This window comes from Zonotrichia albicollis, chromosome Z (genome assembly GCF_047830755.1).
Source record: "Zonotrichia albicollis isolate bZonAlb1 chromosome Z, bZonAlb1.hap1, whole genome shotgun sequence".
Taxonomy (NCBI): Eukaryota; Metazoa; Chordata; class Aves; order Passeriformes; family Passerellidae; genus Zonotrichia; species Zonotrichia albicollis.
Genome location: NC_133860.1, coordinates 72,005,940 through 72,018,616, shown reverse-complemented (window position 1 = coordinate 72,018,616; position 12,677 = coordinate 72,005,940). Strand labels below are relative to the sequence as shown.

Below are 12,677 nucleotides of genomic sequence, written 5' to 3'. Positions count from 1 at the left end.
TGGCATCTTCTGTAAAAGCAAAATAGTTCCAAAAAGCAGCGTGAAGTTGCTTTCATGCCCTCCACTGAAAGGCTAGAGAGAAAGGGGTGTCATTTCACACACCATTTTTCTCATTATTAAGTATGACAGAAAAACAATAATGAAGATCAATGTCAATGCCTCTAGAAGGATTTGTGCAGAAAAGAATCCTGGGATTTCTGTTAATCTCTGTACCTGCCTTAGAGCATATTTCACATTAAGCTGCACACTCTAATATTCCTTCATACCTTATTTTAAATCCTGCAGAGCATGTACATAATGCACTTTTATCTTCTACTTTCCTCATTCATATGAACATATGCTTCTTTATATTTTGGCAGTCCTTCAAATGGGATCATTTGAAAAAGACTTACAGTTAATGACTTTAACCTTCCAAAACAAAATACACCACATCTTCAAAATCTGGAGCAATTTCTCTAACATTGACAACCACTTCTGTTAGTTAGATCAGTCATTCAAATAGGTCATAATTTTTTAGGTAAATAAAATTCAAAAATCCTCCAAAACTGCCACGGACGTGTATGCAACATAAAATTATATTGTTATTCTTAAAAATTATATTGTTATTCTATGTAAAAAAAATCATTAAATTAGAACAGCTTTTTCCTTTAACATCAATATTAATTATTTCCAATTTGTTGCCATTCACCATCAGAAAAAGGAACACTGAAAATATCTGAAATAAATTCTGGCTTTTAGCCAGTGACAAGTTCATAATATAAGCACCTCCAAAGTTCAGGTGCAAACAAAACTATCAAATAAATTCAGAAAGATGATGAATGAAGAAAAGCTAACATATATATATATATATATATTAGATTCAAAAGTGTATGGATCAAACAGTTAAGAGTAGAAGAAGTAAAAGGTGATATCAGTATTTGTATTTCTTCTAACTCTACAAAACAACCAACTAAAACATACAAAAAACAAACAAACAAAAAACAAAACCCAAAAAAAACCCAAAAAAACCAACCCACAACCAAAACCAATTATTTCTAAGCCAAAAGCCAAAATCACTTGGATCTAGCTCTTCTAGTATTTTCGTGGAAACCCGTGAAATTCCTGCAATTTATGCACAAATAGAGTACACAATTAGCACAATGATAAGGCATAATTTTGCCTCCTATATGTCAATGAAACTTCAATATTTTATCTTTCATCCAGTGTTTGTAGCCTTCACGTCTTACTGAAAAAGGAGAACTTTACCCAGAAATAATACAGGCATGTTCAGGTCCTTTTTTTTTTTTTTACTAATGATGGCTAGAGTTAGTGTAGCCTTTAGCATGAAAATTGGAAGCAGAACATTTACTGTAGGAAACAGCATTTTTCCTTTGACTGAGGAAAAGAAATGAGAAAGAAATTGGGGTAACCACTTTAGTCAAAATCTCTATTTCAATATATATAATCCAAAGGTTATTCTCCAACAGATTTGTCATTGCAAGTTTTACACTCTATTTAAAATATAAAGCAACATTCAGGAATGAAGAGAAGGGATAATAAAAATAAGGGATATCCTTTATTAGATGTTTGTCCAACTTTTAAAGCTCTGGCTCCAAGCTTCTTTTCTTCAACCAAATGCAGTGGATTAGAGGCAAAAACAATAAACTATCTCCTTTTTGTAATCTCATGCATGTTTGCAAGTCCAGATATTCCTCTGTATTTCTGTTGTGCAGTAAACCACATTGGCATTTATAAAGGAATTACAAAGCAATAACTTACCATCCCTCCCATCGCTGTTTGAAATTGTCTGCTAGTAATCTGATTTCTTTCTACTCAAGCAGCCTTTTTTCAAGAAAATCCTTCTAGGTTCAGAATTTAGCATACAAGTAAAAGTGTAAGCACAGAGGCTTTCAGGTCTAAGAAAAAAAAAGAGGGGAAAAGAAACATCATTTAATATTACAATGATCTCATTTGTAAATAAGTGCAGTCATTTTCAGTAGATGTTCATCCTTCTGAATGCAAATTTCTTAAATACTTTTTCCCTGCACTCTGGATGACCCACTGAAGTCTAGAACAAACCTGAGCACAGTACATCTGTCCCCATTTTTCTACATGTTTCTACTGGGGGATATAAAAATGATATATGCCTAAGAGTGTTTTAAATACATTTATTGAAACTGAATCTGATTCCCTTACAGCATTTCACAGAGTCACATTATCTCAACTCCTGGAAAAATATAGTAAGAGCTAGGCCTGGGGCTGAATGGCTATAAATGGTAAGTTCTTGTAGTAAAGCTTTCCTACAAACCTTCCATTCATTCCTGCTCCTATTGCGGAGCACCTGCTTTGAATCATCACCTCAAAGAGTGTAATCTTTTCCTCATTTTTGCTTCTTCCATTTTGCCTCAGCAAAATAAATTCAAAACTGAAGCCTGGAAATGAGGAAGAATGAACATATTTCTTTCTTATTTCCCAATAAACCGAGACCAGGGACTTCTTCCCCTGCTTGGAATCAGATAGGGAGTACCTTTGAAGTCCTACACTCCTCACAATTTGCCTCTGATATATGGTTGTTTATACTCAGTCAGGGGTTCTTGGAAAAGTAATCATTGTGCTTTGCAATTCTCTGCAATGCTTTTGCGGAGAAAGATATAAATTTAAACTTCCTTTCACAAATTAGTTATTTGGAATTTTGTCCTTTATTTCCAGCCCTAGAGTGGTCAGCCCTAGAGTGGTCTGCTGGGAAAAAAGGAGAGCTGCACCCATCACCTTTGTATAGCTAATTAATTCTCCCTTACTGTGATATTTGTATATTCACCCTTTCAGCATCATTGTTGTTCCAATCCATCTGTCTCTCTGATCCTCATCACCCCTTTATGTCATTTGCTAGCACAAATAGTCATATTTAAAGAGAAAAAGAAAAAAATTCCAACAGGAGATAATCCTATTATTTTAATCTAAAATTTTGTGTTCTTCAAGAAACTTACTGCTTATTTTTCAGAGAAATATTTTTCTGAAAGATATTTTTTCCTTCTTTGGAAACATTTTGTTTTTCTGTATTCACTCAAAATACTCAAAATTAATATTCCTCAAGTTGGGCCAATATCCCAGTTTGTACCAACAAATGTAAGTAAATTCAGAGCTGTAAAACCATAGATGTCAAAAGCAAGGTTAGCCTAAGGTAAAACATACATGAACAAAGAGCCCAGGTGCTGGGAAGATCAGAGCAACAAAACAGTCGTCCCTGCAAATATTTAGCCACACCTTGTTGTCAGTTTAGCTAACCAGGTGGGAGCTGTATACATAACGGCAGGAGGGAAAATACTGCAGGGACACTGAAAACACCTCCAGAGGCAGTGAAAAGGAGCATAAAAATCAATAGAAGAATGTTGCAGATGAAGCTAACAACTTAAAGATCAATCAAGTTCAAAAAACATTGTTCAAATTAGTATGATTGCATCACTGCATTAGTTTGCTGAAATACATGGGAAAGCAGTGATAACTGTGAATTTCCAATAGAAACCAAGCAGGGAAAACCCTCCTCAATCTCTCTGAAATTTCTCAGGAAGTCCCATTACTTCTGACATAAATTTTTCAGGTCACATACAGAAATACAAGCTCTATTTTACTCAGTGTATCTAGTGACATCCATATATGATGTATGACAAATATCATCACTTCATGCTATATGAAAAAACCTTTTCCTTAAAAAATGGGCAACTATATTGCACTCTGTAAAAAGAAAATTATTCCAAGAGTCAGAGTAAAAGTACTCAAATCATCCCAAGCCTAAATTATAGAAGTTAGAGAATCATTACTCTGCTCAAAAGCATCCAAGCCTCTCAGCCAAGTCCTTTGTCAGTGATTTTATGTCACCTTTACTACCACTGTGAAGCAACAGGACCTTGGAGTATAGCATCATTACCCAGCTGAGAAACAGCTGGAGAGTGAGCCTTTCCTTACGGGAGCAAGCCTGACTTATGCATAATATTAATATTCAAACCACAACCACGAGAAGCCATTAAAGAAAGTATTTTACTCCCTGAAGGTCAACAAAGCTAAAGGACTTCAGGGGACAAATAATTTCTCAGGAGAATCAATTGTGGAGGTAGACATATCAGAATAAAACCATTTACATAGCCTTTGGTTTAACCTTTCCAAGCACTTGGAAATCACTTCAATTCTTCTGGTCTGTGACAGATTTTATGTGCTGGACAAAAAGGAGAGCGGAGAAGAGACTTGTCAAATTCTTCAGTAATTCCAGACACTGAAGTCTCTAGATATTTAAAATTATTAGTAATTGTTAATACAGATTTCAGTTATTTTACTCAATTTTTCAGCCAGAACTTTATTGACTTTACTGTTTCTCTAAGAAAAATTAAATACTGCCTTTTACTAATAGTGAAGATTCCTACTTTTTCTTACAAACATAGAATTAAAAGTGAAGGAATTCTTATAAATGGCTCTTTCTATTGCCTTGGTTCAGAAAATATCTCTCACAATAGCTTAAGAATGGATAATTTCTTGGATATTGATGCTGGCTTTAGCAAATAACCTACAATCTTTGGAATATTTTTCCCAGTGATTTCAGGAATATTTTTTGGATAATGCTACAGAAAAAACAGACCATACTCACTAGCAACCACCTAAATATTACAGTAATTCCTCTGTTCCACCTTTGCTTACACCCCCATTTTGTCAATAGATATGCTTAGATATAAGATTACAGCCTGCTCATCTGAACAGGTTTTTCTTTGCTTTCTTTCTTTTCTCTCTCAGCTGATCTGCTGCTACTACTGCTCCTAGTTTTCACTTTCTGAGCATTTGCCATTCATGGCTTTATGCACCAGTAAAACTATTGTTCTTTAGTAGTTTTAGACTTTAAAAATACAGCTGCAATGAACCCAGTCCTCTGGAACATATTTCAAGGTAATATGTAGCCATCAGGGAAGGAACTTCTAACTTATGTACTGAGTTATTTGCATAAATCAAAAACTAAACACTATTGCCTCACAGCATTACTTTTATAATCGGTGAATCAGTGAAAGAGATACAAGACAATACATTAGCTATTTCTTCAGATTATAAAGCAAAAGGATTGAGAAATCCTTCACAGAAACACAGGGAGGAATATAGCTCAGTTTAAAAGCTGAATTACTTCTTTAAAATACTAAATCCTTGGTGGGGGAGGGGAATTAACATTTAAGCTAAGGTAACTTCAAATGCGCCTCTATAAAGCTGAAGACAGAATTACTCTATTTCTCAAGGCTGCAAAAAATAGTTAGAGAAGGAAAATATTTTCAAACAATATTAAAAAAATAATTTAAATTAAATTTTGGTGACATGGGCCCAGGTTTAATCAAAATTAAAGCTACAAAATAGCATAACTATTAAATACTAGTAATGCCACAAAAGTAGACTTATTGCAAAATTAATAAAGATAAAGTAAAATTGATATAGAAAGAGATCATACCACGACATATTTATCCCAGATCACATACTCAAATACCCTTGATGACTTGAAGGAACAAATATGCCACAGCTAAGATTATATCACAAATGAAAAATAGAAGTAGGTTTAAAAAGACATTGCAAATAATGAATAAAATAAATCACTATCCAAAGTCAGTTTAGAAGTGTTTCCTATCATCAAGATGAAAAAAAGTGATAGAACCATGAAAGGTATACAATTGTCCCATGAAGATAAATATGGGAACCTTTAAAAGCCCAGAAAAGAGCTTTAGCAGAAATACATTGTTGGCTGGTGTCAACAGCTTTTCTCAGCAGTATATTTGTTCCTTCTGATGCCTTTAACAAATGTACATGTTTTTGCTTTTCACAGACTTATATGCTTAATAAATGGTTTTTCCTAATTCTTCATCTTCTAACATTTTAGCTATAAACAATATCATTAAAGGCAAGACTGCAGAATTTTTTTCAGTATTTTCACCTCATTAGAGAAGGAATAACTTATGTGATTATGCTTTTACATTATGGTAACAGTCTACTTACTTGATGGTAAGACAGAAATATTCCTGGTTCAAACTGTGATTTTAATTCTTTCCTACTAATTGTTGCATTGGAAGCTGAACAATTTGATAGAACTTATACTCACCTTGTTTTCAGGAGAAGAGTCTCAATTCTATTACAGTAGCATAGCTAGAAATTATTACCTACAGGTCAAGGGACTACTTGCTATACTCTTATACTGATATCCTAAAGTGGTTCAAGAGACATTCTGTGATAATTAGATTCAGCCTCTCTTAAATAAAAATGGGCCTTCTAGAGGGAGCCAAAAAATATGTTAATTTCTTTTTGGAGTAAAATTGAAGAAGACTGCATTTCATATTAAAAATTACTCCTACTGGTAGGAGTTTCTTCTTGAAGATCAGCATTAATAGGGGACAGTTATGTAATTCACAAAGACTACAAATCAAAACAGAGAGATCAAACCATTTTTCACTTCTGTATTATTATCTGCATCATCTATCTCCATTATAAACCTTTCTTCATTATAAATATAAACAAACTTGCTTTTTTTTCCTTCCTGTTAAACAAAATGCAGAGCAGTGAGAAGGAAATGTTCATGGAGAAAAAAACATATCCCATGAAAATAAAAGAGCAAGAGAGGAAACACATGGAAAGCTAAAGCATATGAAGGTAAAATCTGTGGTCTCATAAACATCCTGTAGTCTCCCTGCAGAAACACACTCTGGTAATGGTTCATCAAATGTTTACGTGCATGAGGAATTCCTACTGGATACAATGATTCTTACATGAAAAGCACTTACCTCTCTGACAAAAAAACCATCACTGAATTGAGATGTAATGCTTAAACACAGGGGGGGAAAAAAGAAAATAAACTTTGATATGAGTACTGGGTCAACATTTTCAATAGCTCTTTAACAAGTGCCAAAGAACTGAAGCAGACTGAGCAAATAAAAATAAAGAGAAAGACAAACACCATTAACTTGACTCGAACTCCATCTACAGAGAGAATATTGTTAGTCTGGTTCTCACAGATTATGGGCAGATGCATAGGGCTGTATCCATTCCATTCCTAATTAACAGGCTTTAGAAGCTTTTCAGTTGAGCCTTCTCATTGCTGTGACAAATACCAGGGTATATAACCTATTAGGAAAAAATCAATTGCTTTCATAATCAACTGAAGAAAACATTTCCTTTTTCAGTTGATATGTAAGTTAGTTGGACCTTAAATCAGAGCTATATACAGAGAACACATTTCACTTATTCAATATTTTGCCCTGTCTTTCCAAGGTTTTTCTGCGTTTTTTAATTTATCAATGTCAAATGTTTTGATTTAATTCAGAGTATTTTTATTATGTATCTGGCAAAAAATGAGTACTTTTGTAACAGTAAATTGCAATTAGTTTACCCATTCCTTAAAATTTAAATGTAGATATTCATTGTCATTTACTTAATTCTAATTTACTTAATGAGACTTTGTGTATCTAACCAAAGGCACTTTTAAAATTATGAAAATACTGAGATATATTCATTTTATTCATGGCAATTAGGTCACAGGCCAGACACCACAGCTCCAGAGCACCAGAGCGCAGTTGGCAGCTGTTTCACAGCAGAGAGCGCTTTCTTTCCTCTCCTGCATCACATACCACACACATAAACAGCCTTCAAAATCAACAGGGTTGACTTTTCAGCTTGATTTTTGTGCAGTTCAATGGTACATCATGAATATGTAACTCCCAGTATTCAACAGATGAATGCAATCACTAAATATCTCTCTCCATTTGAGCATACCTTCCATTGGAGGGAGCAAGATGAAAAAATATGCTGTGGATTTCCATGCCTCTCCATATGAACTGAGCAAGCACCCTGTGGTGACAACAGCTGCTGCTCTCTGCTGTAATGGATATAGGCTTGGAAACACTGCTGGAGACAGGACTACATCTGTGGGCTCTAGAATTTTTACATCTTCAAAAGCACATTCCCTTGCTCTACCAACGGCCTGATGTGAGTCTTTTGAAAAACTGTTGTGCTGTCCTCCAAGAACAGATCACCTCTACATTTGCACCGTGGCTGTGCTCACAATGAGGACCTGTATCCATTCCACTGTACTTACAAGTGTTGAAGTAAGGACTGGATTTCAGCAACCAGGTCTCCTAAAAAATACATTAATCTGTGTTTTATTTAAAAGTGCTGAGAGAAAATACACCCATGTGTTAAAGAGCAGAGTTACATCTCAGACACAGGGTAGCTCCATGACAATGTCATTAGAGACACAGAACCAGAGCAATGCAGGCCCACTGCAACTATCTCTCTGGCTTCTGTCTCAGGTATTTTCCCAGACTGGCTCCAATGTTTCGGAACACCTCCGTCAGGGATCCTGTTATACAGTAACATTATCTTTCATTTTCGCCTGGTAACATTAGTTTCCTTGATTCCTTGATTTCCTTATCTTCCAAACTCCCCTACAATAAACAGTCTTCTGTATAAGTTTCCAGGCCTTGCCAAATCTTTCGTTTCCTTTGAAAGACTCCCAGGACACAAATAATGCTGAATGAGGAGCAGTGAACTCTGTGTTTACTGAAGGATGTTATAAAAAATTATAGTTTGACTAAACATTCCAGAACTAGGGAAACAATGTATACATATCAATGAAGCTGAATCTCTTATTTTATTTATCTTTTTATTAGTTTGTATTTTCTATTGGTCACTTCACACCCATTTCTCATAAAAAAGGTATTCCATTTCAAGTCTTAGTGGCTTCACCTAAATTTTGTGGCTGCAAGATCCCAGAAACTGTTTTTGACAGTGTTAATGAGCCCCCCAGCAGCACAAAACAGACCTTAACTTCATACTTGTTCACTAATTTGGTCATTGTGAGCAAAATACATTTCTTTCTTTGCCTTCGGGAAAGGGATTCATAAAGACATGGTTTAAAAAGCAGTATAACCATCTTACAAAAGTAACTCTTAAGTGTAAAAACAGGGAGATTAGCCTGTAAGAAAGAATGGCAAAGGATACCAGAGAGAGAAGAAAAAAAAAAAAGTTTAAAGACAGACATTTGAAAACTTTAATTTGTCTTCACTTGACCAAAAGTATGCTGTGAATCAACAATGCAATTTGTCTCAGCCATATTCTTCCTGTATCTGCTGCAGTAAAGCAGCTTAGCCTTTTCTCCATGTCTGCTGCGGTTTACATAATCAATTCTGACTCAGTTATTTAATGATGTGAAATACAAACATTTCTTTATCAACTCATTTTGCAAAATATTCTGCCTAATTAATCTCTCTTCAACACCACCTATTACTTTCTCTCTGTTTTTAAACACAAGTTTTCACAGCAAATGTTACAAGAGGATGACAAGGGCAATTATCACTAGAACAAAGCAGAACGAAGCTATGGTAATGAGAGGAACTGCAGTTCATTCACTGAGGTTCTGGCAGTGATGAAAGGAGTAAACTAAGCCTACCTTTATTTTATAGATAACAAAGCAATTACAGCATGTAAAGTAATACAGAGAAAATAATAATTTACTGGAAAACTAAGAGAACAGAAGACTGAAAAATACAAAGAAATGCACACTTGTATAAAAAATAATTCACTATATCAAAATTATTATGAATAAGTGACATATAAGAAGTGTTGGGATGCATAGCAAATAAAACCACCTTTACAAAAGGAAATACTGTTAATTGGGAGAAAAACAAAACAAACCCTCAAAACAACAAAAACAGAAAAAAAAATATAAGGTGAAAAAAACCCACAACAAAAAATCACAGGAATAAACAGAAGTGCTTTATTGAATTCTGCAAAGGGGTAGCATATTTTGTTATAGTAAAATTTATCCACAAAAAGCAAAATGTTGTTTGAGTAGGGGAAACACCATGATCCAGAAACAGCCCACATACATTACAAGGAAAAGACACATAACTTTAGAATGGTGCGCTAAGGCCACTTTGGCAGTTGGTATAGATAATGATAAATTAAAAGTACCATTGCACCTCTTGTTCTGTGGCTGGCATTCAGTACCTGTCAGAAAGGTAAATTTAAATTTCCTCTTTCTTCCTGCTCCACAGTGCCTTTGAATGAAGTTCAGGAATGGAAAACCTCACAATGTATGAGCTGGAAGGCTCAGATAGGGTTCCCATGCTGCCTCTCCTGCAATCTGACCACCCATAGGCACCTCCACCAGATGTAAATGCTAGCAATAAAAATTGGTTACACATTCACATCATGTCATCTTGTCCTCTGATTTCAGCAGTTTCGCCTGTCTTAGAACAGCAAACAAATAAGTGAAAGCCTTAGTTAGGAAAAAGCTTCTGCACTAGAAATTCAGTCAGTAATCTGAAAGCCATAAAACACCACATTAAAATCCAACGTTTCCTAAGCTCATGTTTTGGCAGCACAGCATGGCTTAAAATAAAATTAAGAACATGCAAAGAGAAATCTGAGGCTCAAAAAGGACAAGTGCCTGGCTCAGACTCATGAAGTGAGTAACCAAAACAGCCTCAGGTCCTGCTTGTGCAATCAATCTACTGCCCTGCTCTGCATCCACTTCAAGTACATTTGTGGCAGCCTCTCTTGGATTTTCAATATCTGTCAAAATAAAAGATCCTTTCATTGCCTTCTTCTAGGCTAGAATTGCCCATCCTTGCCTACAAGGAATTTCCTATGAATAAGCTGGTCAGTGGTACCTTCTGGAAGACAGATGCCACAGATGTGTATCTTCCTTATCTCCCTACTCACAGTTCAGCATGAGCATCTACAGCCTGGAAAGCAGCATTAACCCCACGTGCTAGGCTAAGGAGCTGAGGCGTTCAGCAGTACTCCAGCAGATTAGGAGCAGGAGTAAGTGCCAAGCAACCTGGGTTTCCACCCTCTTTCTCAACTTGTTTTATTGCAGAGCATAACCTCTACAAGTCTCACTTCTCAGACTTGAAAAAGTCAGATAATTACACCTCTGTAGCTCATGGGGACTCTGTGAAGTTTAAATTAATAATGCTTGCCAAATGCTATGTAAGTGCAAAGAATTATTAAGGTCACTCAGCATCAAAAAGGGGACCAGAGTCCAGGGTTTTATGGTTCTTGGCCCCATATATAAAACACAAGACTTTCCACTCAAGCATTTGTATTAAATAAATCCAGGGCTTCAGTTCTTTACTATTTAATATGTGAAATGTCTAGACAGCTGTTCATTCCAAAACTGATTTCTACAAAACACGTACATTTTTACTAAGCAAAATTGCACTGTTTTGGGCTGTCTAACTACTCACTAAGACATTTCCTGGCAGGTTAAATAAGAATTTTCCTCCAGAAGTTCTATCTATCCCACAAGCAAATTATTTTTTCTGAGACATTAAATAAGAATAAACACAATAAAAAAACTATAGTTCTTCTAAGTAGATAATAGATGGAAGCTTGTTTTTATTTACAAACCATTTTAGGAATGTACCTATTAGTTTTTCTTTATTCTTCAGTTCAAAAAATGTTTTTTATTGGGTGGAAAGATGAATGCAGGATTTTCCTGTGTTTATATTCATGCAAGGACTTGATCTTAGGAAAAAATCCTACTCATTAACAATCCTTAACTTCAAATTATGTCAATATAAAGAGGATTTAAACACAGTATAAATATGCCCTTAATAACATCTTGGCCCATTCATTTGGGAGGCTCTTGGGGAAACACAAACCTCAGGACTAATTTGTTGTTGAAACTGGCTCAGCACAAAGGAGTGGAACTGTACATAGCTTTAGGATTACAAGACAAGATGATGGAAGCAGTTGCTGTTCTTCCAGACACACAATGACAAGTAATTGTTCTCTGGAATATGGTTTAAGAACTAGTAAAATGCTTCTTATTATCCCTTTCAGTCACACTAAGAACAACAGTCTCTAAAACATATTCAGTTCACTCCATTGGCTGGGCAGGGGAGATAAACTGTGAGCACACTTTAAAAAAATATCTCTCATTGAAAAGGGACAATATTTTAAAACAGTGACTCTCTGTAATATGTTTTCCCACTCTCTGTAATATGGATTCCCACTGGAATCCAGTAAAATTTGCAAACGTCAGACAGCCAGGATAAATTTTCTGCAAAGTAAGTTGATTTCATATTTTAGCATTTCTGTTGAAGAAATAGGAAGCATGCCTGGAAGTTCACAAATGAGATAACCCTCACAACTTCACCCAGACTCTGCAATATGCAAACCCAGGTTTTATTCTAACCTCCTTTTCTGGCATAGAACAATACATGACAGTGATTTTAAAATAAAATATATCTTTTTTGTTTCCTTTTATGTTTGTTTGCTTATTTTGTTCTGTGGGTGGGTTAGCATGAGGTTTGAGTGGTGCTTTCCCCTGCTCTCACTGGTATTCCCATTTATAGTTTTAATTTTGAAGCTATAAGGTCATACAAATGAAAAAGCTGAGATTGACATTAGACAGGACAACAACAGGACATTTCTACAGAATTTAGTGTCACAAAAGATATCACAACAGTAGTGTTAAAGTATATGCAAACTCCTCATAAATAAGATAGCACATGAAAATTTCTGGCATCATTGCAGGATCTAGATACTAAAACTAAGATTTTGTTTTACATTCCTTTCATTGCCGAAATTATGGAATGTCAAGAGTTGGAAGGGACCATAAAGGTCATGTAACCCCAACCTGCACTGTGAAGGGCAGGGATATCATCCAGAGAACAGGCTGA

The 12,677-nt window shown here is 35.3% G+C and overlaps 1 long non-coding RNA gene across 1 annotated transcript in view; it reads right to left on the bottom strand.

Moving 5' to 3' along the window:
- The window catches only part of LOC113460060 (uncharacterized), a 198,728-nt gene that overhangs the window by 93,324 nt on the left and 92,727 nt on the right, over positions 1–12,677 (bottom strand). The window contains exon 3 of the long non-coding RNA XR_012577984.1: positions 1,759–1,895. This is a non-coding gene — a long non-coding RNA (uncharacterized LOC113460060). The remainder of the gene's footprint in view (positions 1–1,758; positions 1,896–12,677) is intronic.